The 21,798-nt window shown below is 55.8% G+C and overlaps 1 long non-coding RNA gene across 1 annotated transcript in view; it reads right to left on the reverse strand.

Annotated features, from left to right (window-relative positions):
* Nucleotides 1-16,252: 16,252 nt before the first annotated feature.
* Nucleotides 16,253-21,798, reverse strand: part of LOC135192375 (uncharacterized) — a 31,637-nt gene continuing 26,091 nt past the window's right edge. Inside the window, exon 2 of the long non-coding RNA XR_010308975.1 lies at nt 16,253-16,631. This is a non-coding gene — a long non-coding RNA (uncharacterized LOC135192375). The remainder of the gene's footprint in view (nt 16,632-21,798) is intronic.

The raw sequence follows: 21,798 nt of genomic DNA on the forward strand, positions 1-21,798 counted from the left end.
GCGGAGGAGATGAGGGGAGCAGAGGAGATGAGGGGAGCGGAGGAGATGAGGGGAGCGGAGGAGATGAGGGGAGCAGAGGAGCTGAGGGGAGCAGAGGAGCTGAGGGGAGTGGAGCAGCTCTGCCGCTGCAGCTGGACCCGCTCAGCCCGAGCCTGGACCGCTCTGACGCTGCAGCAGCTGTGCAGAGCCTGATTGGTTTTATTCCTTTAATATGCTTACTCCAGGAGTGACTGTCCCCAGCCGGGCCAGGGACGGTGTCACCGGGAGAGCTGGGGGCAGAGTGGCACCACTCAGCCCTTGGAGCAGCTCTGATTTACAGCAGGGCTGCTCCTTCCCCCGCCGTGCTGCAGCCCACACGCAGTAACCTTGGGGAGGGCAATGCCATCAGCCTGGATTTATGCAGCTGTAGCAGAGGGGAAGAATCTGTCCCATGGGATTTGGTGAGGGTTTTTTTTTTTGGGGAGGGGGGGAGGCAAGGGATGGGAGCAGTTTGGGACTGCTGAATTAAGGCTTGCAGGGCTTTACCCTGGCGTTAAGGGCTGGGGCAGGGGAGTTAAAACCAGCAGCTGAAAAAGCAGCAGCTCTGGGCTGGGATTTTTTTCCCCTTCCTTTCATTCTTTTAAAGAAATACAACTTTCTGCTGCTATTGATTGCTTTTCACTTTATATCCTTCTTCCCCTTGCCTGAGATGAGAAAAATGAGTCCCCGCCACAGGCTCTAAACTTTATACTCCCTCACTATCTCCTCCCTTATCTAATGCCAAGGCAGCAGGCAGAGGCGAGAGCACGTCAGGACCCGCCAAGGATTATGCCATAAAACCTGGAGATAAGGGCAGGGACCAGCCTGGGGGGACTGGGAGGTGCCTCCCTCCTCCTCCTCCTCCCCCCCCTCAGAGCCAGACTTTCAATCAAACCTTCCACGCTGTGGATTTCTTCCCTTAGAAATCTGTTTTCCTTTGGAGGCTCAGCCGTGGTCACCCTGGAAGGATGGGGGCTGGTGGGGAAGCCCCCCAGGGATCAGGATTGATCCCGGTTCCACAGGGCTGCCTTTCCTGGCTGGCCAAACTGATGCAGCCAAGAGATCATCAATGCCTCCAGCAGCCATCACAGGCTGCTTATTGATCTCTATTTGTTGTTCTTCTCAAATATAATCACTCTCTTGATTAAGGCTTTCCGTGCCAGGAGAGGGAGGAAATCAGCATGCAAAGCACTGCCCCAGGGCCGCGGGCATCAGTGCCATCAGGGGAGGGGGTTTGGTCCCTTGGGATAGGCAGGGTTTGGGACTGGGAAGAGGGGGAGGATGTCCTCAGCGGGAGGACAGAAGGAGAACATGGAGTGGGATTAGCTCAGTCCTGATATTTACCTCCTGGTGCTCTGTGCTAGAGATAACAGCTGATGTGCTACACAGGGGCCTGATCCTGCAAAGCCTTTGTCCCCCACTCATCCTCCCTCAGGGGGTGCTGCTTGCAATGCCACAGTGAGGGTCACAAGCATTTAGAGGGCAAGAGGAATTGTCACTGCTGTGAGCAGGAACTGCTGCAGCATCACCAAGCAGAGCAGGGCAGGGCTCACAGGGCTCACAGGGTGCCCAGAGGGTAGAGGCAGGGCTCAGTCCCTGGGTGGAAGTGGGATTAGGGTTAGGTGGACTGTGTGGAGTTACACAGAACCCCAGCAGGGTGGGGGTGGGAAGGCAGCTCTGGAGCTCAGTCAGGCCAAGCCCCCCCTGCTCCAGCAGGGCACCCCCAGCAGCTTGCCCAGCAGCACAGTGCCCAGGGGGGGTTGGCAGCTCTGCACACAAGGAGGCTCCACAGCCTCTCTGGGCAGCCTGCCCCAGGCCTCAGCACCCTCACAACAAACAACTTTCTCCTGATCTCCAGATGGAACCTCCTGGGGTCCAGCCTGTGCCCATTGCCCCTTAGCCTGGCACTGGGCACCACTGACAAGAGCCTGGCTCCAGCCTCTTGTCCCTCACCCTTCAGCTCTTGCTGAGCACTGCTCAGATGCCCTCTGGGGCTGCTCTCCTGCAGGCTCTCAGCCCCAGGGCTCAGCCTTTGCTCCTGCCAGAGCTGCTCCAGGCCCCTCAGCATCTTCCCAGCCTGCCCTGGGCTCTCTGCAGCACTTTCCAGGTGTTGTTTAGGGTAACATCTCTCAGGCCTCTCTGCTCACCCTCTTGGGTACCTTCATAAAGCTCAGTGCCCAAACCAGAGCTGCTCTACCACAGTTCAAGGTGCTGTGGCTGCACACCCACAGCCCCACTGGCTTTGAGCTTGTTGAGCTGATTAAATCCTTCATCTCAGCATGCATCCTACTTAAGAAATGTCAAAAGCAGCCAGTCCACCCCTAAGAAAGAAGGAAGGCAATTAAATGGGGAACGAGCAGTTGGGGGAAAGAGCAGGGAGAGGCAGGAGCTTGAACCACGCAGGAGTTCTTCAACGGCATGGAATTGCCGAGGTGAGCCAGCGAGGGGAGGGCTCTAAAGGAGGCACAGCCAAAAGCATGAGCAAGTGGTGACAAATATGCCTGGGAGGGGGGCAGAAAGATTTGCTGTGTCTGCTGGCCTGGCAGAGAACAAAGCAAGCAGCTGAGGAGCGATTTGCAGTGAGGAGAGAGGAAAGCTCTGGGACTGTTTGATTGCGAGAGAGGAGCTGGAGTGGATGGCAGACGAGGAGGGATGGGCCCAGGTGCTTTCCCCTGCCGGCTCACCCACGTTGGGTGCTGTGCTGCTGAGGCTGCAGGCTTTGAAAGGAGACAGTGGGGGGTGGGGGGGAAGGAAAAGAGGAAGGGGAAAAAAAGAGAAGGAGTAGGAACTAATCCTGCAGAGCTCCCTGCTTGTCCCCAGCACTCCAGGCTGTCATCTTTGACGTGGGAAACTCGTTGCCGGAGGGAAGCGTGGGAGAGCAGAGTTCACCGGGGGATAGGTGTGCATATGTATGTGCACACACATGCATGAGCTCATCCCTGCTGCCTCGGCGAGGGAAGGAGGCGAACGAGAAAGTGTTTCCTTTCTTCTTCCGAAGGCTTTGATATATATAAAGCAACTCATGACATCAGCCGGAGGAGACGCAGTGCCCAGCGCCAGCCGCTCCCCACCTGCCCTTGGGGCTCCACTGAAGCACAGCATCGCAGAGCTTAGAGCTTGGAAGAGACCTGCAGAGCTCGTCCAGTCCAGCCCCCGGGCCAGGCAGGGTCACGCAGGGGAGGTCACCCCGGAACGCATCCAGGCAGGTCTGCCAAGCCTGCAGAGGAGCCGCCACAACCTCTCTGGGCAGCCTGCTCCAGGGCTCTGTCCCCTCGCACCTTTCTCCTGACCTGACCCTCCCGTGTACGGGGCAAGGCTCTGCCGGAGCAAGACCCAGCCCTGGGGGGCAGAAGCAGGGGGAACTGAGGCCGCAGCAGGCTCCGGAGAGCTGGAGCTGGCCGCGGCGCAGTTTCGCATTGCCATCTAGCGGGGTGCCCGGCGGCACAGCCCTCCGCTGCTGCTGGCTGAGCAGCTCCGCTCCCCGCCCTCCCCGGGCACCAGGGACAGCTTCCAGGCTCCGGAGGTTGTGTTGGCAGAGTTTTCCTGGAGAGTTTCGCTGGGAGCAGGCTGCCCAGAGAGGCTGCAGAGCCTCATTCGTGAGGGGCTTCCCAGACGCCGCAGGACGTGACCTGCCCTGGGGGTGATCCTGCCTGGCAGAAGGGTTGGACTGGATCTGCAGGGGTCCCATCCCACCCCTACCGCTCTGGAACGCTGTGGGGTGACCTACAGTGCCTCAGAAATGCTGTGTATGCTTTGGGACCCTCCCTCTGAGCTCTCCCACATCTCCTCCAGCCTAAGGAAAAGGAGGGACAGACCCAGACCCGTTCTGCATCCCCTCTCCAGCAGTGATCTTCCTCTGGGGAAATGCTTGCCCCTTCTCCCAGCCACAAAAAATGGAAGCAGAAAGTTGGAAGCAATCCCTCAGATGTTTTTTTTTCCCCTTGTTCTCTCCATTCCTACAACGCTCACAAATTGGGAAGAGTTTCACAATATCTCCCTGCCTCTTTTCCTTTCAATTAAGGAGGAAGGCAGCAAAGGTCAAGCTTTGCTTGGGGCTGGCCAGCCGGCAGAGATGGCTGCACACAGCTTGGCTGTTCCCCTGCTGAGGAGAGCAGACAGACACCTTCAGCTTGCAGGGAAAGAAAAGAAGCACTGAGCTCAAACTCCAAGCAGTGAGGCACAAACTTCCTTCCCCAGGGCACTGAGGGCTTGTTTCAAAGGGTGCTTCAGTCTGTGCTGGGATGCCAAAGCCCTTAAGCACTAGGGTCACATCCTGGACAAAGGGCTGAGGTTTGGAGCAAAGGGAGACTTGTCCAAGGGTGGAAAGAGACAAAACCATTTCTTACAACCCATTTCCCTGCCACAAGACTGCCCTCAAACACCTCCCAGAGCTGCTGCAGCACGTCCAAGCATCCCCATGGGATGCAGTGCTGAGGCATCTCCCCCTGACATCCTGCTCCTCAGGTCCCAGGTCAGACCTTAGCGTTTCCCCCTCACCACCACTCAGAGCTCTGTGCAGACAAAGAGCTTTTCTTCCCAGGGCTGCTGAGAGCCAGGCACAGCCTGGACAGGCAGTGGACACCTGAGGAAACCACTCGTGATGGGCAATAAATGTTTCAGCAAACAGCAAGCTCGGGAAGAAAGGCAGGAACACAGTGCAGGGGAGCTCTGGTTGCCGTCCAGGGCTCTCTGAATGAGTCATGGCCTTCCTTGCCTGCTCCAGCAAGGCTCAACCACCATCAGCTGCCTCTGACCATGCAGGTCTTGAAACTCTGTGTTGCAAGGAGAAGAGGAAAAGGAGGAGGCCACAGGGATGGAGAGGAAAGGAGGAAGCTGCAAGGTGGAAAGGAGGAGGAGATTGCAAGGAGGAGGCTGCAAGGGGGAAGAGAGAAGGAAGCTGCAAGAAAGGAGAGGAAAGGAGGAAGCTGCAAGAAGGGTCCCAGAGCCTGGCACAGGCTGCCCAGAGAGGTTGTGGAGTCTCCTTCTGTGGAGCCTTCCCAGGCCTGTCTGGATGTGTTCTGTGTGCCCTGAGCTAGCCTGGATGGTTTTGTTCTGTCAGGGCGGTTGGACTGGATGAGCTCTTTGGGTCCCTTCCAACCCCTGACATCTGTGACCCTGTGAAAAGGAGAAGGCTGTAAGGAGGAAGAGAGAAGGAGGAATCTGCAAGGAGGAGAGAAGAGGCTGCAATAAAGGTGAGGAGGAGGAGGAAGCTATAGGAAGGAGAGAAGGAAGAAGCTGCAAGGAGGAAGAGAGGAAGAGGTTGCCATTGCCCATCTCTCAGTGCCCCATGGCCCCAGGACCAGGATGAGCCCCCAAGTGCCTGGTTCAGCTCATGGAGGGCAGATCTGAGGCCCTGGCAGCGCCAGACCCCCTGAGCCAAGCTTAGGTCATGGCAGGGGCCTGCAGATGCCCGTTCCAGGAGAGGCTGAGCAGAGCCAGGGCCAGCCCTGCCGTGGCACAAAGAGCAGTGTCAGCAGTGCTCAGAGCTGAAGTTTTCCAAACGTGCTCTTAATCTGGAATGAGTGAGAGGATTTTATCCTCTCCTTGCCTTAATTGAAAGGGGAGGGGGGGAAATGAAATGATTATTAGACACAGATTCCCTGAGCTTTGACAAGGAGGCAGCAGATATCCAACCAGCACATGGCTGCTAATTCCCAATAAATATGGTTCTTCCAATAAGCAGCTGGCTTTAATTTAACAACCAAATAGCTGTCTGGTAAGAATCTGTATTAATTAGCCTTTGGAAGCCCTTAATGGGGCAGAGCAGTTGTGTCTCAGCCCCCAGCCTGGCCTCTGCAGCCTCCTCAGGAACCTGGTGCTGGGAAGGAAAAGCAAAGCTGAGCTCAACCCCTCCCCAGATCCATCCACACACACATGCAATGAGCACTGCAGGGCTGGGAGAGGCGGAGGAGGTTTGAGCTGCTCCCCAAAACCTCAGTGCCTCACACCAGAGTGGTTCTTGCCCTCCTTTCTGGCTGCTACACTGGGCAATGATGCTGGTGAGGTCACACTTTATTGGCAGTGTCAAGGCACTGCTTGGTGGGCATGGAGCAGCAGGAACAGGAGAGGAAGGGGAGAAGAAGAGGGGAGAGGAAGAGAAGAGGAAGGGCGGAGGAAGGGGAGAGAGGAGAGGAAGGGGAGAGGAAGGGGAGAGGAAGGGGAGAGGAAAGGGAGAGGAGAGGTGACAGAAGCCTGTGCAGAGGAAGGGACAGGGAAATGTCCCCACTGCTGTGCTGGCAAAGCAGCACAGAAGCATAGGACTGTTGAGACCAGCAGAGGCCGTTGGGCTCATCACACCTCCCTTCGTCTCCCGCAGACCAGCGCCTCAAAGCCTTTCTGCCGCTGCTTTCTTGCAGCAAGGTGCTAACAGCTGAGACGCCACCGAGAGCTGCCCCGGGGGGGAGTCTGCAGAGGAACAAGACCTGGAAAAGGCAACCAGGGCAAGAGAACTTTAAGCAGCCTGGCAGAGGAGGCAGCACGACCGCAGGGACCACTCTGCTGCCATCCTGCTCCCGGCCCTGGGAGGTGTATTTCTGGCCTTAAGTAAAGCAGCAGTAAAGTGGCCTCATCAATCCAGTGGCCCTTCAGTGAGAGGAGGGCAAATGACCCAAATTATCCCAGCTGGGAAGCTCGGGAATCGCAGCACTCAGGTCTGCAGCTCTGCTGTGCCTCGGGGTTAGTGTTTAGGATTTGAGTCGTTACAACAAATGCTGGAGCTCAGCATCCTCCGAGGCCACCTCGGATGCTGTTGTCACACAGGCACCTCCCTGCAGGGGCTGTGCTTGGAGAGAGAAAGGCGAATGACGCAAGGTGGAAAGCAGTGGGCTGGAGGGGACCTCTGGAGATCATCTTGTCCGAGCTCCTGCACGAACAGGGACAGAGAGTGGTGGTGAATGGTGCCACAGCCAGCTGTGGCCTCCTCGTGTTGGAAGGGACCTCTGGACATCATCTGGTCCAGAGGAGAGGAGAGGAGAGGAGAGGAGAGGAGAGGAGAGGAGAGGAGAGGAGAGGAGAGGAGAGGAGAGGAGAGGAGAGGAGAGGAGAGGAGAGGAGAGGAGAGGAGAGGAGAGGAGAGGAGAGGAGAGGAGAGGAGAGGAGAGGAGAGGAGAGGAGAGGAGAGGAGAGGAGAGGAGAGGAGAGGAGAGGAGAGGAGAGGAGAGGAGAGGAGAGGAGAGGAGAGGAGAGGAGAGGAGAGGAGAGGGGAACCTGGCAGGCTCATAGGTGCTGTGCAGCTCATCCCAAGCTGAGGATGAACAGGGGGAGTGACACCCCTCACACTCCTCACACTCCTCACACCCCTCATACTCCTCACACTCCTCACACCAAGGAAGTAGCAGCTCTGGCTGCACCAGCAGCAGCCTCAAAAAGCTCCTTCAGCCTTGAGCACCAGGACAACCAGCAGCACTGTGGCGGTGAGCAGTGCCTGCTTCTTCAGTCAAGGATCCCCAAGCACTCTCCAGGTGATTTTTTGACTTGCTCACAGTTTATCTCAATCTGTTTTTCTGCCACAGCAAGCTCCAGCAGTGCACTTTCCACACTCCTGCATCAGATCCCTGGAGATGCAGCTGGAAGCCCAAGCCCCAGCACAGCAGCAGCTCTCACAGTGCTTTACAAGGGGGGACAACAACATCTCCACGAGCAAGGAACCACCTGGCCGCCAAGGGCAAGTGCAGAGCTGCTGTGTGGTGCCCCACGGGTCAGGCAGCAGCAGCAGCATGTTGGGACTCAGAAGATGCTCAAAGCCCATTTCAGAACTGGGAGGGAGAGGCAAAGTCCAAGGAGCTGCAGGTCCCAGCTGAAGGGGCCAGCAGGAATTCTACACCCATAGAACCCCAGCAGAGTGAGGGCTGGAAGGGACCTCTGGGGATGGCTCAGTGCAGCCCCCTGTAAAGCAGCCTCACCTAGACCAGGGTGCCCAGGGCCACAGTGCCCAGGTGGGCTCTGGCATGGGCAAGAGTGGCAGGGCTGGGCTGTGGGCATGGGCTGTGAGCCTGGTGGGGTGAGCCTCTGCCAGCAAGGATTTCTGCTGCTGCCACAGCAGGAGGAGAAGAAATCTTTACAGGATGGGCAGAAACATCAATGTGCTCCGAGAGGCTTTTACAGCAGATCAATAGAAGCTGCTCAGAGCTGGGGCCCTGTGCCACCACCTCCGACCCTGCAGCTCACCAACCCCTGTGCTAACCCAGTGCCTAGACTGAGTTGCAGAAGAGTGCACCCAGGTGGGGTTTGAAAGGCTCCAGATCCTTTAGCTGAAGGTTTGGCTTCACCTCTGGAGCTGAACCAGCACCAGCAGGAAAGGAGGACTGGGAAGGCAGGGGCTGAGCCCAGCCCTCATCTCCCAGGCTCTCTGCCCCACAGCTCCAGCACAGGCTCAGGGCAGCAGATGAAAGTCCTGCCCAGGCCCCATGTACAATCTGGGTCATCAGAAAATTGCCTTCTGACCAGAGGAGACTTTCCAGCTGCCCCGGAGCTCCCTGGCTTGTGAGGGGGCTGCAGCAGGGCAGAGTTAAGTATCTCTCCATTAACTCCCAGCGTCAGGGCTACAGTGCCAGCCTGTCTGCTGAGCACAGAGAGCAAGCCCTGACCCCCAGTAAGGGTCCAGAAGCTTAGGCACACAGCTGAGGGTGAGTTGCAGACACTTCAAAAAGGAGTGATGATGAGATGGAAAGTCAAACCTGCCCCTCACCTCACCTCCCTGCATACTCAGAGCCTCCCCTCAGGGCTGCCATAGGCTTTTGGTGCTTTCTTCCTGTGCCCTGAAACGGAAAAGGGCGAAGAAGGAGGCAGCATCCTCAGGACAGCATCCTCGGGGCAGCATCCTCAGGGCTGCTGGACACAAGCAGCAGCAGCAGCTGCAAAGCCAGCAGGGATGCAGCCTCCTCCCCAGCCCGAGGCAGAGGGGCCTGGATTCCAGGTTTTAAAAACAAAGTCCTGCAGCAGCTTTGATCCAAGATCACAGAAATGTTGAGTGCTTGGGTTGGAAAAGAGCCTTGAGATCACCCAGCCCAAGCATTCTCTGCCTCTGCCAAGGCTGGGGCTAAAGCACAGCCCTGAGCATCACATTTGCACACGTCTGAAGCACCTCCGGGGGTGGGGATGCAGCCACCCCCTTGGGCAGCCTGGGCCAGTGTCTAAGAACCTGAGGCCACCTGAGGCCATTTCCTCTTGTCCTGTCATCTGTTCCTTGAGAGCAGAGCCCAACCCCAGCCTGGCCCCAGCCTCCTTTCAGGTGGTTTTAGAGACCCAGAAGGTCTCCTCTCATTCCTCTTCTCCAGGCTCAACACCCCCAGCTCCCTCAGCTGCTCCTCCCTAGCCCTGTTCTCCAGACCCTTCCCCAGCTTCCCTGCCCTCTTCTGGACCTGCTCCAGCCTCTCAATGTCCTTCCTGGTGTGAGGGCCCCAAAACTGAAGCCAGCACTCAAGGTGTGACCTTACCAGTGCCTTCTTGCCCCCTGGGCATACCCTGGCTCGTCTTCAGCTGCTGTCGATAACCACCCCCAGATCTTTTCCTCCTGACCAGCTCCCAGCCCCTCTGTCCCATCAGGACAAGGCTTAGTGGCCATGGAGGTGCTGGGCAGGAGGTTGGACTTGATGATCCTCGATGTCTTCTCCAGACTTAGTGACTGCATGCAGAGTGGGGAGGGGAAGCTCTGCTGGGGCTGCTGTGACCTAAGCGCAGGACTCAGCAGTTGGCTCTGTCCAGCCCTAAGAGAACAGGAGAGAAGATGACCTCAGTGCATCTGGTGATGCCCCCAACCACCACGAACCTCTCCCCAGCTACACCCAGACAGAGGTTCAGCTGCTGGGAGTGCTCCCACTTGACAGATTGGGTTTGTCTGGCTACAGTAATTCCTGTATCTGCAGCAGAGTCAATTCTGGGAAGCTGCTACCTGGGAGAGGACCCCAGACTTTAATTATATCTTATTCCACAGCTGCAGCCAGCTCCTGCTCCAGCTTCATAAAGAGCTTTGCCTCAGCCATGAATGGGTTTTGTTAATTTTCCCGGGGAAAACTGAGTTTTTACTACCATTTTGGTGGAAATGTTTATCATAACAATTACACCAAAGTGCTGAGGAACTGAAACCATCTGCAGCAAAGAAACCAACACAACCCAAGCCAGCAACCCTGCCAAACCCAACAATCCACCCCCAAACTCCAGCCTGGGAGGGCATTAGTGTGGGCAAGTCCAAAATGTGCTCCCACCCCAGGAGCCAGCAGTGCCCTCCTGCAGCCCTAAGGCTGCAGCCAGAGCAGTGTGGGCAGCAGGGCAGGAGAGCGCATTGTGCCCCTTGGCTCTGCTCTGCTCAGACCTCACCTCCATCCTGCCTCCAGTGCTGCCATCCCCAGCAGCAGAAGGACACAGACCTGCTGGAGTCAGCCAGAGGAGGCCACAAAGATGCGCCAAGGTCTGGAGCAGCTCTGCTGTGAGCACAGGCTGAGGGAGCTGGGGGAGGTCTGGGCTGGATGTTAGGAGGAGGAAGTTCTGCCCCGAGGGTGATGGGCACTGGGATGGGCTGCCCAGGGAGGTGGTGGAGTCGCCGTTGCTGACAGCAGGAGGGATTTTTCACAGCTCTTCTCTCACCACCTGCTGAGCTTTCTCACCTCCCTTCTTTCCAGAGCTGGAGGTGACACCACGCTGGGGTCCACCGCAGTATCCTACAGCCCCGGCTGAGCCCCGGAGCCGCATCGCCTACCTGTGTGCCCTGCCGGCTGCTCCTCTCCTCCAGCTGTTGTACGGCTCATTAGCGCCTCCTGATTCCCACAGATTCCCTGGGAATTGGGCTCAAAGAAAACTTGGGCAGCGAAGGCTTGAAGTGATCAAAACAAATCAGCCAAGACATGAAAGAAGAAAGGTTGCAGCAGAGGAGTGCTGCTGCAGGACTCATTTTCATACTTTTATTCTTTCCTTGCTGTTTTTTCATACCTCTCCCCCCCCACCCCTGCCTCTCCATCCTCCCTTATGAGATGATTAACTTCAGTCAGGAGTCAGGTTGGGATTTTGATGGCTAAGGGATCTGAGGTGTTCAGCTGTCAGCAGCTGCGCTGCGTTTAGCATCCCTAATAGCTGGCAGAGGCTGGGACACGAAGCTGCTCCTCGTACAGCTCCCCCTCCCCCCACGGCCAGCAGCTAACTCCAGCAGATGCTTGCCAGACAAGAGGGTGAAGTGGCTGCTGGTGTGGAGGCCAGGGGAAGGCAGCACCAGGGAACCTCAGAGCGGCAGGGGTTGGAAGGCAGCTCTGGAGATCAGCCAGGCCAAGCCACCTGCGAGGGCTGCAGAGCCTGACCCAGCAGGGAGGAGCAAAGGTCCATAGGATCCTAGAATTGGAACCAAGCAGGTTGGCAGAGAGCTCCAAGCCCAACCCAGCCCTCAGCCCTGCCCAAGCACCCAGACCATGGCACTCAGTGCCCCAGCCAGGCTTGGCTTCAGCACCTCCAGCCATGGGCACTACACCACCTCCCTGGGCAGCTCATTCCAGTGCCAATCACTCTCTCTGAGCAGTGGTGAGACTGGCACAGGTTGAGGCTAGTGAGACACTGGCACAGGCTTCCCAGGGAGATTGTGGAGCACAGAAGCAGCCAATGTGATCAAAGACTTTTTTCTCCAAGTCTCAAATCTCCTGAACCCAAACCTCTGAGCCCAAATATTGCCTAGAACCTTCCTTTCCCTCTCCACGATTCACTTTCCCTCCCTGCCAGGACGCAGGAGCTGCAGGACTGAGCTCTCCAGCCCCAAGCACTGCTGATGCAATCCTTTTGATTGCTGAAATTGTCCTCGGTGCTCCGATGGAAGCAGAGTTTGGTCACTTAATGGTGCAGGAGCAGAAGGAGCTGGTGAGGACAGCTGACACAGAGCCTCTCACACCTGTAATTCCAGGTAATTGGCTGTGCCCTTCCTTGTGCTGCTATGGAAATGAAAACTCATTAAGGTGGCACTGAAGGAGAGAAAAGAAAGAGAAAAGGAGGGAGGGAATCAAAAGAAAAGGAGCAGAGGCTGAGGGAGCTGGAGGGGTGCAGCCTGCAGAGGAGAAGGCTCCAGGGCACCTCAGAGCTGCTGCCAGGAGCTGAAGGGATCCTGCAGGAAGGCTGCAGAGAGACTTCTGCTGAGGGGGTCTGGAGACAGACCAAGGGGGAATGGTTTGGAGCTGAGGCAGAGCAGGCTGAGAGTGGAGCTGAGGAAGGAGCTGTGCAGTGTGAGGGTGGTGAGAGCCTGGCACAGGCTGCCCAGGGAGGCTGTGGCTGCCTCCTGCCTGGGGGTGCTCAGGGCCAGGCTGGAGGAGGCCCTGAGCAGCTGAGCCAGGCTGAGACCTGTTCTTCTTTTCTTCTTCTCCTTTTTACCTTCTTTTTTTCCCTCCTTTTTCATTTTCTTTTACTTTTTTTTTTCCTTTTGCTTTTGTCCTTTATTGTCTTTAATTTTCATTTGTCTTTGTTTTCTTTAATTATTTTTTCCTCTTTCTCTATTCTCCTTTTTCTCCTTTCTCAATGTTTTCTTTTCTTTATTTTTTGCCTTTTTTCTGCTTTTTTTAGTTTTTCGTTTTTATTTTTCCTTTTTCTTTATTTTCCTTTTTTCCTCTTTTTCTTTACTTTTTTTCCTTTTTCTTTATTTTCTTTATTTCCTCCTTTTTCCTTCTTATTTTTTCCTTGTTTTAATTTTATTTTCTTTATTTTTTTTTCTTTATTTTTTCCTTTTCTTTTTTTTAATTTCTGTATTTTCTCCTTTTTCTTTATTTTCTTTCTTCTTTGGGATTTTTTAGAGGATTTTTTTTGCCTTTTCGCTTTTTTTTTCTTTTTTTTTTCTTTCTTTTTTTTTTTTCCTTTTTTCCCCTCAATTTTTTTTTTTTTTTTGTAATTTTTTCCATTTCAATGTGGAGAGTAAATGAATGCACAGAACAAAACTCTGCCACAGAACAAAGCAGAGAGGCTTTGCTTCTCCCCAGCAAAGGAATGGAGACGACAGAGAGAGTTTTCCACTGCAGGTACAGACCAGATTTGAGCTGCTTTATCTTTTGCCTTTGATGCCTCAAATTAAAAGCTGGGGGAAGAAGGTAATTAAAAATAGAAAACAAATCAAGCCAGCTGAGAATCCCTCAGCTCCTTGCAGTCATCTGGCACTTCAGCCACCCTGCCTCAAGACTTCACCCTTCCATGGGTCTTTGACAAGGGCTGGGAGTGCCAGGGCCAGGGGGAATGGCTCTGAGCTGGGCAGGGGAGATGGAGACTGGAGGTGAGGAAGAAATTCTTGGCAGTGAGTGTTGGGAGACACTGGCACAGGTTGGATGTCCTCTCATTGGTGGTGTTAAGGGCAGGTTGGATGAGACTTTGAACAAACTGGGCTGGTGGGAGGTGTTCTTGCCCATGGCTGGGGGTTGGAACTGGCTGAGCTTGGAGGTCTCTTCCAGCCCAACCTTATTCTGTGATTCTGTTGTTTGTGGGCTGCAAACCTAACTGAAGGGGAAAGAGATTCCTGCTACCTGTCATAGGTCATTGAACCTCAGAATTAACCAGGTTGGGAGGGACCTCCAAGCTCACCCAGCCCAACCTGTCCCCCAGCCCTGTCCAACCAACCAGACCATGGCACTAAGTGCCCCATCGAGTCCCTTCTTGAACACCTCCAGGCACAGCCACTCCACCACCTCCCTGGGCAGCCCATTCCAATGCCAATCACTCTCTCTGCCAATAATTTCCTCCTAACACCCAGCCTGAACCTGCCCTGGCACAGCTTGAGGCTGTGGAAAACAAGGATTGTGCTTGAATCAGAGAATTCCTTCAGCTGGGAAAGGCCTCCAAGATCAGAGTCTCTGGAGAGCTGCAGATCCATAGAATGGGTTTGGTTAGAAGGGAGCTCAAAGCTCCTCCAGTTCCAACTCCCCTGCCATGGGCAGGGACACCTCCCACCAGCCCAGGTTGCTCAAGGCAGGATCCAACCTGGCCTTGAACACCTCCATGAAGAGGGCATCTAGTTCAAGCAGGGTAGAACCTGGCAGGCTCACAGGTGCTGTGCAGCTCATCTCAAGCCAAGGATGCTCCACAGAGGAAGTGATGCTCCTGAAGCCTGATCAAGGCACAGCTCTGGCTGCAGCACCTCCTGCCCTGCAGGGGACCCCAAGTCCCTGCAAACTCACATCAAGAGGAAGCTGCAGCAGCAGAGTGAAGATCAGGTCCTTTCTCCTGCTTCTCCACCCCACACACCCTTCCCCAGCCTTCCTGTTCTGCAGCTTCCTGCTTCCTCAGCTCATTTTCACCCTCAGCTTTCACGCAGGGTACCAAGAACCTTTTCCTCTGCTGGGGAACAGCACAGAGCCAGGCAGGCTGAGGGCTCTCAGAGCTCTATTTGTGACTGCCAGTGATTCGTTGCGGGACCTCAAGGAGAGTCCTTCCCCCCCTTGTATGAGTCAAATCCTGTAAACTCTCACCAGTGCATCTGCCATCATCTCCAGTGCACTTACCCTGTGCTGATGTAGACGTGGAGAGAGCTGAGCCCTCCTCTTCGGTCCTACCCTCTCCACCCTGCTATGAAATGTGACTCATACTGGCAATTCTCCCAGTGGAAGGTTGTGAGGCTAAATTAATGTGTGCAGAGCACTTTGAGATGCTGAAAATTGTTTTATGAATGCAGGGTATTAATAATATTAGTGGAGTTACCAGAGAAGAGGGAGGTGATTTAGTGCTATTTGTGTCTGAGAATTGCCATGCTCCAAAATGATGCCATTACCATAATGAAGAGGGGGCTGGAAAGGGGGAAAGAGGGAAAAAAAAAACATTAACCAAGATTTATTTGTAGCAAAAGGTGGCCAAATAGCCTCACTGACTGCCTCTTGCTTGCCCTGATGGCTGCACCAGAACAGGGTGAGGAGACCCCCACCAGAGACCAAAGCCCCACGGGGCCAAGTGCTGCACAGGCACTTGCACAGGAGAAGCTGCTGCAAACGGCTGAGGAAAGGCAGCTGCAAGGGGATCAGGATGGTAGGGGTTGGAGAGGACCTCTGGAGGTCCAAGCCACCTCCCAGAGCAAGGGCAGGCAGAGCAGGTTGCACAGGAAGGGTGAACACTCCCCACTGTGTTTCATAGAGTCATAGAACCACCAAGGCTGGAAAAGAACTCAAAGATCATCTCAGGATCACAGATCACAGGTCACAGGATCACAGATCACAGGTCACAGGATCACAGGTCACAGGATCACAGGCCACAGGATCATAGATGTCAGGGGTTGGAAGGGAACCAAAGAGCTCATCCAGTCCAAGCCCTGCCAGAGCAGGACCATCCAAGCTGGCTCAGGGCACACAGGAACACATCCAGACAGGCCTGGGAAGGCTCCACAGAAGGAGACTCCACAACCTCTCTGGGCAGCCTGTGCCAGGGCTCTGGGACCCTTCCAGCCAAGAAGTTGCCCTGGTGCTGAGCTGGACCCTCCTGTGCTGCAGCTTCCATCCACTGCTCCTGGTCGTATCCATCGAGTCCAATCACCACTCCAGCACCAGGCTTGTAGCAGCAGAATGAGTAGCAATGACTTGAAGCTGGAAAGAGTGGACTTAGATTGGGCATTAGGAAGAATTCGTTTGCCATGGGGATGGTCAGCACTGGAATGAGTTGCTCAGGGAGGGGGTGGAAGGCCCCATCCCTGGGGACAATCAAGGTCAGGCTCGATGGGAAGCTCTGAGCAGCCTGCTCTAGCTGGGGATGTCCCTGCTGACTGCAGGGAGGGCTTGGGCTGGATGACCTCTAAAGGTCCCTTCCAATTCACTGCGTTCTGTGATTCTCTGCTAGAGGTTTCAGAAACCATCTGTGAGTAGATGTGGGTACAAAGCCACCCATTTTGGTCAATCACCAGCAAGAAACCAAACCACATGGAGACTGCAGGTCTGCTGAGTGCCTGCACCCTGGGGGGAATCAAGAGGAGGGATCCAGATGCAGGGGATCCAGGACCAGGCCACAGCTTGGCAGCTACAGCAGCGAGGACCTCTCATTAAAACACCTCCAGTGTGTGGGAGCAGCTACTGAAGGTTAATCCTAAAATGAACACCAACCCACGCTGCAGAAGTGGGAAGCAGCTTCCAGACCACAAAACCTGAGCAGCTTGCTCAGGTCGGAGCCAAGCAGGCAGATGAAGCAGCTGGGGAAGTTTGCCCATCAATAACTTGATAGCAGAAGCAAATGAAGCCACAGGATCTGCCTCCTGCTAGCCAGACACTTCAGCCCACGGCCTGGGGACTGCAGCATGAGCACAAATCACATCAGAGAGGAGCAGCCAGAAGTTATTTATCAAAGCCAAGCCAACAAATACATTTGCATCCATTAATAGCTCCATGATCAATTACTGATAAGAACAAACCCTTCCATCCTTCTTGGTCACTGAAAGCTCAGGGCTAATTTGGTTCCAGGCATGTTTCAGCCAGCAAAGCCAACCGAGCGTGACTCAATCCACCCAGGGATCAGAATGGTCCCAATCATGCTTGAACGTCCAGTGAGGAAAGGGAAACCAAAGTGAGCCTCTCCTCCTCAAGGCCCTGTGCTGATCATCTGCCAGATTCAAGGAGGTCCACTGGAGTCCAGAGGATATGGAAACATCTCTTGATCCCCAACGGTAGCAGGGGAGCAGCCTCCTCCCTAATTATCTCCTGTGGGCAGACAGAAAATAATAGGCCTGCAGTAACCCCTTCAGAGCTGCACAGCTTCGTCCATGCTGCCTGCTGCCTTCTGCCTTTCTGTAGTTGGGAACAAGATGGATTTCTCCTTCCTTCCATCCTTCCTCCCTTCCTTCCTCCCTCCCTCCCTCCCTCCCTTCCTTCACTGTATGCAGTTCTGGAGCCCTCAACACAAGCAGGACATGGCAGTGTTGGAGCCAGCCCAGAGGAGGCCACCAAGAGCTGAGAGGGCTGCAGCAGCTCTGCTCTGAGCACAGGCTGAGAGAGTTGGGGCTGTGCAGCCTGCAGAGGAGAAGGCTTCCAGGAGAGCTTGGTGTGGCCTGGCAGGGTCTGAAGGGGGCTGCAGGAGGGCTGGGGAGGGACTGTTGAGAAGGTGTGGGAATGGCAGGAGGAGGAGGAATGGGTTTGGAGTGGCAGAGGGGAGATGGAAAGTGGCTGTGAGGAAGAAGTTGTTTGCAGTGAGGGTGGTGAGAGACTGGCACAGGCTGTCCAGGGAGGTTGTGGAGCACAGAAGCATCGAATGTGATCAAAGATCACAACCTCCCTGGAGGTGTTCAGGACCAGGCTAGATGAGACCTTGAGCAGCTTGTTCCAGTGGGAGGTGTCCCTGCCTATGGCAGGGGGGTTGGAACTGGCTGAGCTTTGAGCTCCCTTCCAACCTGACCAATTCTCTGATTCTGTGAATGCAGAGGGGGCTGCAGCCAGGCGCTGGGGGCGAGCTGCAGCAAGCAGGACTCATGGGAAGCAGCAGCAGCATCCCCACCGCTTCCCTGCGCATTGTGCTGCCCCCCGGGGCCGAGCCCACGGACTGGCACCGTGCACCTAACAGAGATGTTGTTTAGCAGCTTGTCAGCAGCTGTAAATTGGCCGAGGAGCGGAGCCGTTTGCATTCTCCACGGGGCTTGAGCTGAGAATTAAACAGTGGCAGCAGCCGCTGCTGGCTGCCTGATGGAGCAAATCAATTCTCTCCCTCCCACCTTTCTTCTTTCTCCCCAGCACCTCCCTCGGCTTGGATTCATCATCACAGCCTTGGCCACGCAGGGCAGCGTCAGCCAGACAGTCCTTGAGGGCGAGCAGGGAAAGACAGCGAAGAGATGCTGGCAATTAACCCGAGAGGTCTCCGGAGGACGGAGAACGGAGACCGGGGTGAGGCTCAGCCCCGAGCCCTCCGCCCGCCCGCTCGCCGCTCAGAGCAGCGCAGCTTCTACTCAGCTAATCTGAGCTCTGCGCAGGGCGAGCAGATCGAGGGGGTGAGGGGACAGGGACCCAGCAGCGGCTCTGCCCGGCGCAGGTGAAAGGTCTGCCACGGGGAGCGGAATCAGCCCGGGCAGAGCAGGGCAGGGCAGGGCAGCAAAGCGTCTCCAGCTGCTTGGCACATCTTGAGGCCGGGTTAGAACCGGGGAGGAGTTTGAAGGCACTTCTCGCCCCTCTGACTGGAAACATCCAATGCCACAGCCAGAGCCCAGCGCGACCCAAACTGATCAAACACCTTCAAAAGTCACCCAGCGGCTCTGGAGTTGCTGCCTCTTGGATGCGAGGGCACAGACTTGCTGGGGCCGTGGGGTTTAACCATCTCCTGCCAGCCCCTTGCAGCCATAGCCCTTCAGCCTCTCTCCAGCCAGCTCTGATGGCTCTTTCCTGGGCCAAGGCATGGCTGGTGAGGGTGGCTCATCAATAACCCCCCGAGGACGGCGCTGCGTGGGAGCTGGGCAGTCCATCACAAGGCAGTGACAGATCTCCTGGCCAGCAGACCACAGAGAGAGGAGTCCTTGGGCACATTAATCATGCCCGAGCCCAGGACACCCCTGGAGACCTTGCCAAACGTCAGCAGCATCTGCCTGCATCCCTGCCACTTGCTGCTTCTCCTCTCCTGGCTTTTTGCTCATCCTTAACTCCCACTTCCCTCCTCTCCTCTGTGTAGCAGCACAGCCCTCCCTCCTGCCAGCATCTGCCCAGCCCCTCTGGCGAGCAGGAGCAGCAGACACAGATGGTAAGATCTGGGGATGGTGGCACAGCTCTGTTTGCACGTTGCTCAGGTGCCCAGCAGTAGCTCAGCACAACACCCAGAGTGAAGAGTATCACCCACACCCTCATCTTGAGTGACTTTGGTGCCCAGGAACAGGACAAGGGGCAATGGGCACAAACTGGAGTAGGGAGCTTGGCCTGGCTGAGCTCCAGAGGTCACTCCAGCCCCACCATTCCATGCTTCCATGCCAACATCATGCTCACACCACACATCTGCTGGTACCCTCCCACCCTTCCCCAGGCCACACGTGTACCTCTGCAAGAAGAGCTGGAAAGGGCTGGTGCTGGGCACAGCCTGCTGCATCCACAGACCCTTCTTGCAGAGGTAGCTCTTTGCTGGTGCTCCTCATCCTGCAGATGTGCCCTTCCCCAGTGCCCCACTCCCAGAACCAGCACCTCACTGTGTCCAGGTGATTCGTTTGCCTGTGGTTGCCTTTAGCACAGCAATGTCTGCTTTGCATGGGCAAGGGAGGAGGGAAAAAGGAGGGAAGCAGCAAACATTATCTTTACTTGAGAGGGAAGGAAAACATTAAAAGCCTCTGCAGTGTCCTTTCCAGAGCCCTCTGGCTTTCTGATGTCTCTTCAGAAGACAACTCTGCTCTTGCAGCCAGCGCCAGGGAGTGGTTTTGTTGTTGTGAGTGGTGCACACGCGGAGGACTCAGGCTCCTCCCGCAGAGCTGCTGTGTGCACAGACAGGCTCCGCCGGTGCTCAGCCTGGCTGCTTAACCCCGGGCTCTGGCTCTCCCTTTCAGCCTGAGGAGACTTCTGCTTTTCCCCCTGCTTCAGGGAATGGAGGGCACAAGGTGGAGACGCTTTCCCTCTTGGGGTTTTTTGTCTCCTCTTTATGGGAAGGTTTGGCCCAGCCCTGCCAGAACCATGCCAGGCTGCCAGGGGGCTGCTGAGCCCAGCTGCTTCCCCAGGGAGCTGGTGGACCTCAGGAGGTGTTTAACAGAAGACTGGATGAGACACTTAGTGCCATGGGTTAGTTAATTAGGTGTTAGAATCAGAGTCATAGACGCAGTCAGGGCTGGAAGGGACCACAAGGAGCAGCCAGTGCCAACCCCTGCCATGCCCAGGGACACCTCACACCAGAGCAGGCTGCACACAGCCTCAGCCAGCCTGGCCTCAAACACCTCCAGAGATGAGGCTTCCACCAGCTCCCTGGGCAACCCCTGCCAGGCTCCCACCACCCTCCTGCTCAACAACTTCTTCCTCACCTCCACTCTGACCCTTTCCATTTCCAGCTCTGTTCCATCCCCCCCAGTCCTACCCCTACCTGACAGCTAAAAAGTCCCTCCCCAGCTCTCTTGTAGCCCACTTCAGATACTGGGAGGTGATAGGTTGGGCTCAAAGATCTCAGAGGTCTTTTCCAACCTGGTTAATTCTGTGATGCTGTGATTCTGCTGGCAGAGGATGGGGTTAAGGATTGAGGCTGTGTCCATCTTGTCAGAAAAGAAGCTGCTTTGCCACCTTGCTCCCTCCCTGGGCATGGAACAACTGCAGCTGGATGGTGGCCTCCTGCTGCTGCTGTTTCCCAGCTGAAGTGGCTTCTGGTGCATCCCCAGGCACCAGCTGGAGTCAGAGCAGGGAAAAGCTTTAGCATATCTTTGTCTGCAAGCAATGCTTGTGCCTGCACATCTCTGGATCTGGGGGTTGCTGTCTTGGGGCAGAGACAGATGTTCAGCCATCTGAACATGTTACATCTGCCCAGATATTTGCCATCCCCCTCTGCCAAGATGCCAGGCTCAAAACCAGGATGCAGCCATGCCTTGGGTCACCCCACATCAGCACTGCAGCCCTCATCCCTGCAGGAATCTCCCCTTGCCCAGGAATCAGGCTTAAGCCTGGGATCCTCTGATCAAGGAGTGCCCTTGGTAGGACTGTGGGTAAGATGAAAAGTCAGGTTAAAAGTCACAGCATGGCAGGGGTTGGAAGGCACCTCTGGAGATCATGCAGCCCAGCCCCACAGCCCAGGCAGTCACCAAGGGCAGGGCACACAGGAACACATCCAGCTGGGGCTCAGAAGTCTCCAGAGGAGACTCCACAACCTCTCTGGGCAGCCTGCTCCAGGCTTCCAGCACCTTCACACCCAAGAAGCTTTGCCTCTTGTTGAGGTTGAGGTTCCTGGGTTCCAGTTTGTGTCTGTTGCCTCCCATCCTGCCACAGGACACCACTGACAAGAGCCTGGCCCCTGCCTCCTGACACCCACCCCTCAGAGGGTCACAGACATCGATCAGGGCTCTCCCCAGGTTGTTCTTCTCCAGACTAAGCAGCCTCAGGACTCTCAGCCCCTCCTCACCACGAAGATGTTCCAATCCCTTCATTATCCTCATAGCCTCTGTTGGTGTCTCTAGCAGGTCCCTGTCCCTCTTGAACTGGGGAGCCCAGAACTGGACCCAATACTCCAGATGTGGCCCCACCAGGGCAGAATAAAGGGAGAACAGAACCCCCCTTGGACCTGCTGGCTACAAAACCTGAGCACAATGAAGCAGAAACCCACCAGCCATGGCTGCCCCCCCTGCATGGAACCATTGCTCCTGCAAGCAGCCCTCAGAGCTTCCAAAGCCCATGGGGAAACATCAGACTTAGAGCTTGTGCTGGGGCTAATCCCATCCCAGAGCAGAGATGTGCCCCCCTGCCAGCAAGCGTGCCCAGCAGCAGCAGATCTAAGCCTGCTTTCAGCACTGATTCCTAGCAGCTCTAACATTATCCCTCAGGCTTACCAGGGACACCCTCCAGGTGTGACTCCACCACCAGCAGAGGTGGAGCCTGCAGACTCCACCTGCAGCTCTGCCTTTGCCTTTCAGTGGCTACAGCAACAGCAAGAAGGGCTCTGGGGAGGCTGCAAGTGGTGATCTGGATCAGGCAGCAGGCTCTGGAGCCAGGCTCTGCTGGGTGCTGCCAGGGACAGGCCAAGGGGCACTGGGAGGGAGCTGAGGCAGAGGAAGTTCCATGGAAACAGGAGGAGGAATTTGTGCCCTGTGAGGTGGCAGAGCCCTGGCACAGGCTGCCCAGGGGGCTGTGGAGTCTCCCTCTGCAGCTATCCAAAGCCTGCCTGGATGTGCTGCTGTGTGCTCTGCCCTGGCTGCTGCTGCTCTGGCAGGACTTGGGCTGG

The sequence above is a fragment of the Pogoniulus pusillus genome, chromosome 42 (genome assembly GCF_015220805.1).
Source record: "Pogoniulus pusillus isolate bPogPus1 chromosome 42, bPogPus1.pri, whole genome shotgun sequence".
NCBI lineage: Eukaryota > Metazoa > Chordata > Aves > Piciformes > Lybiidae > Pogoniulus > Pogoniulus pusillus.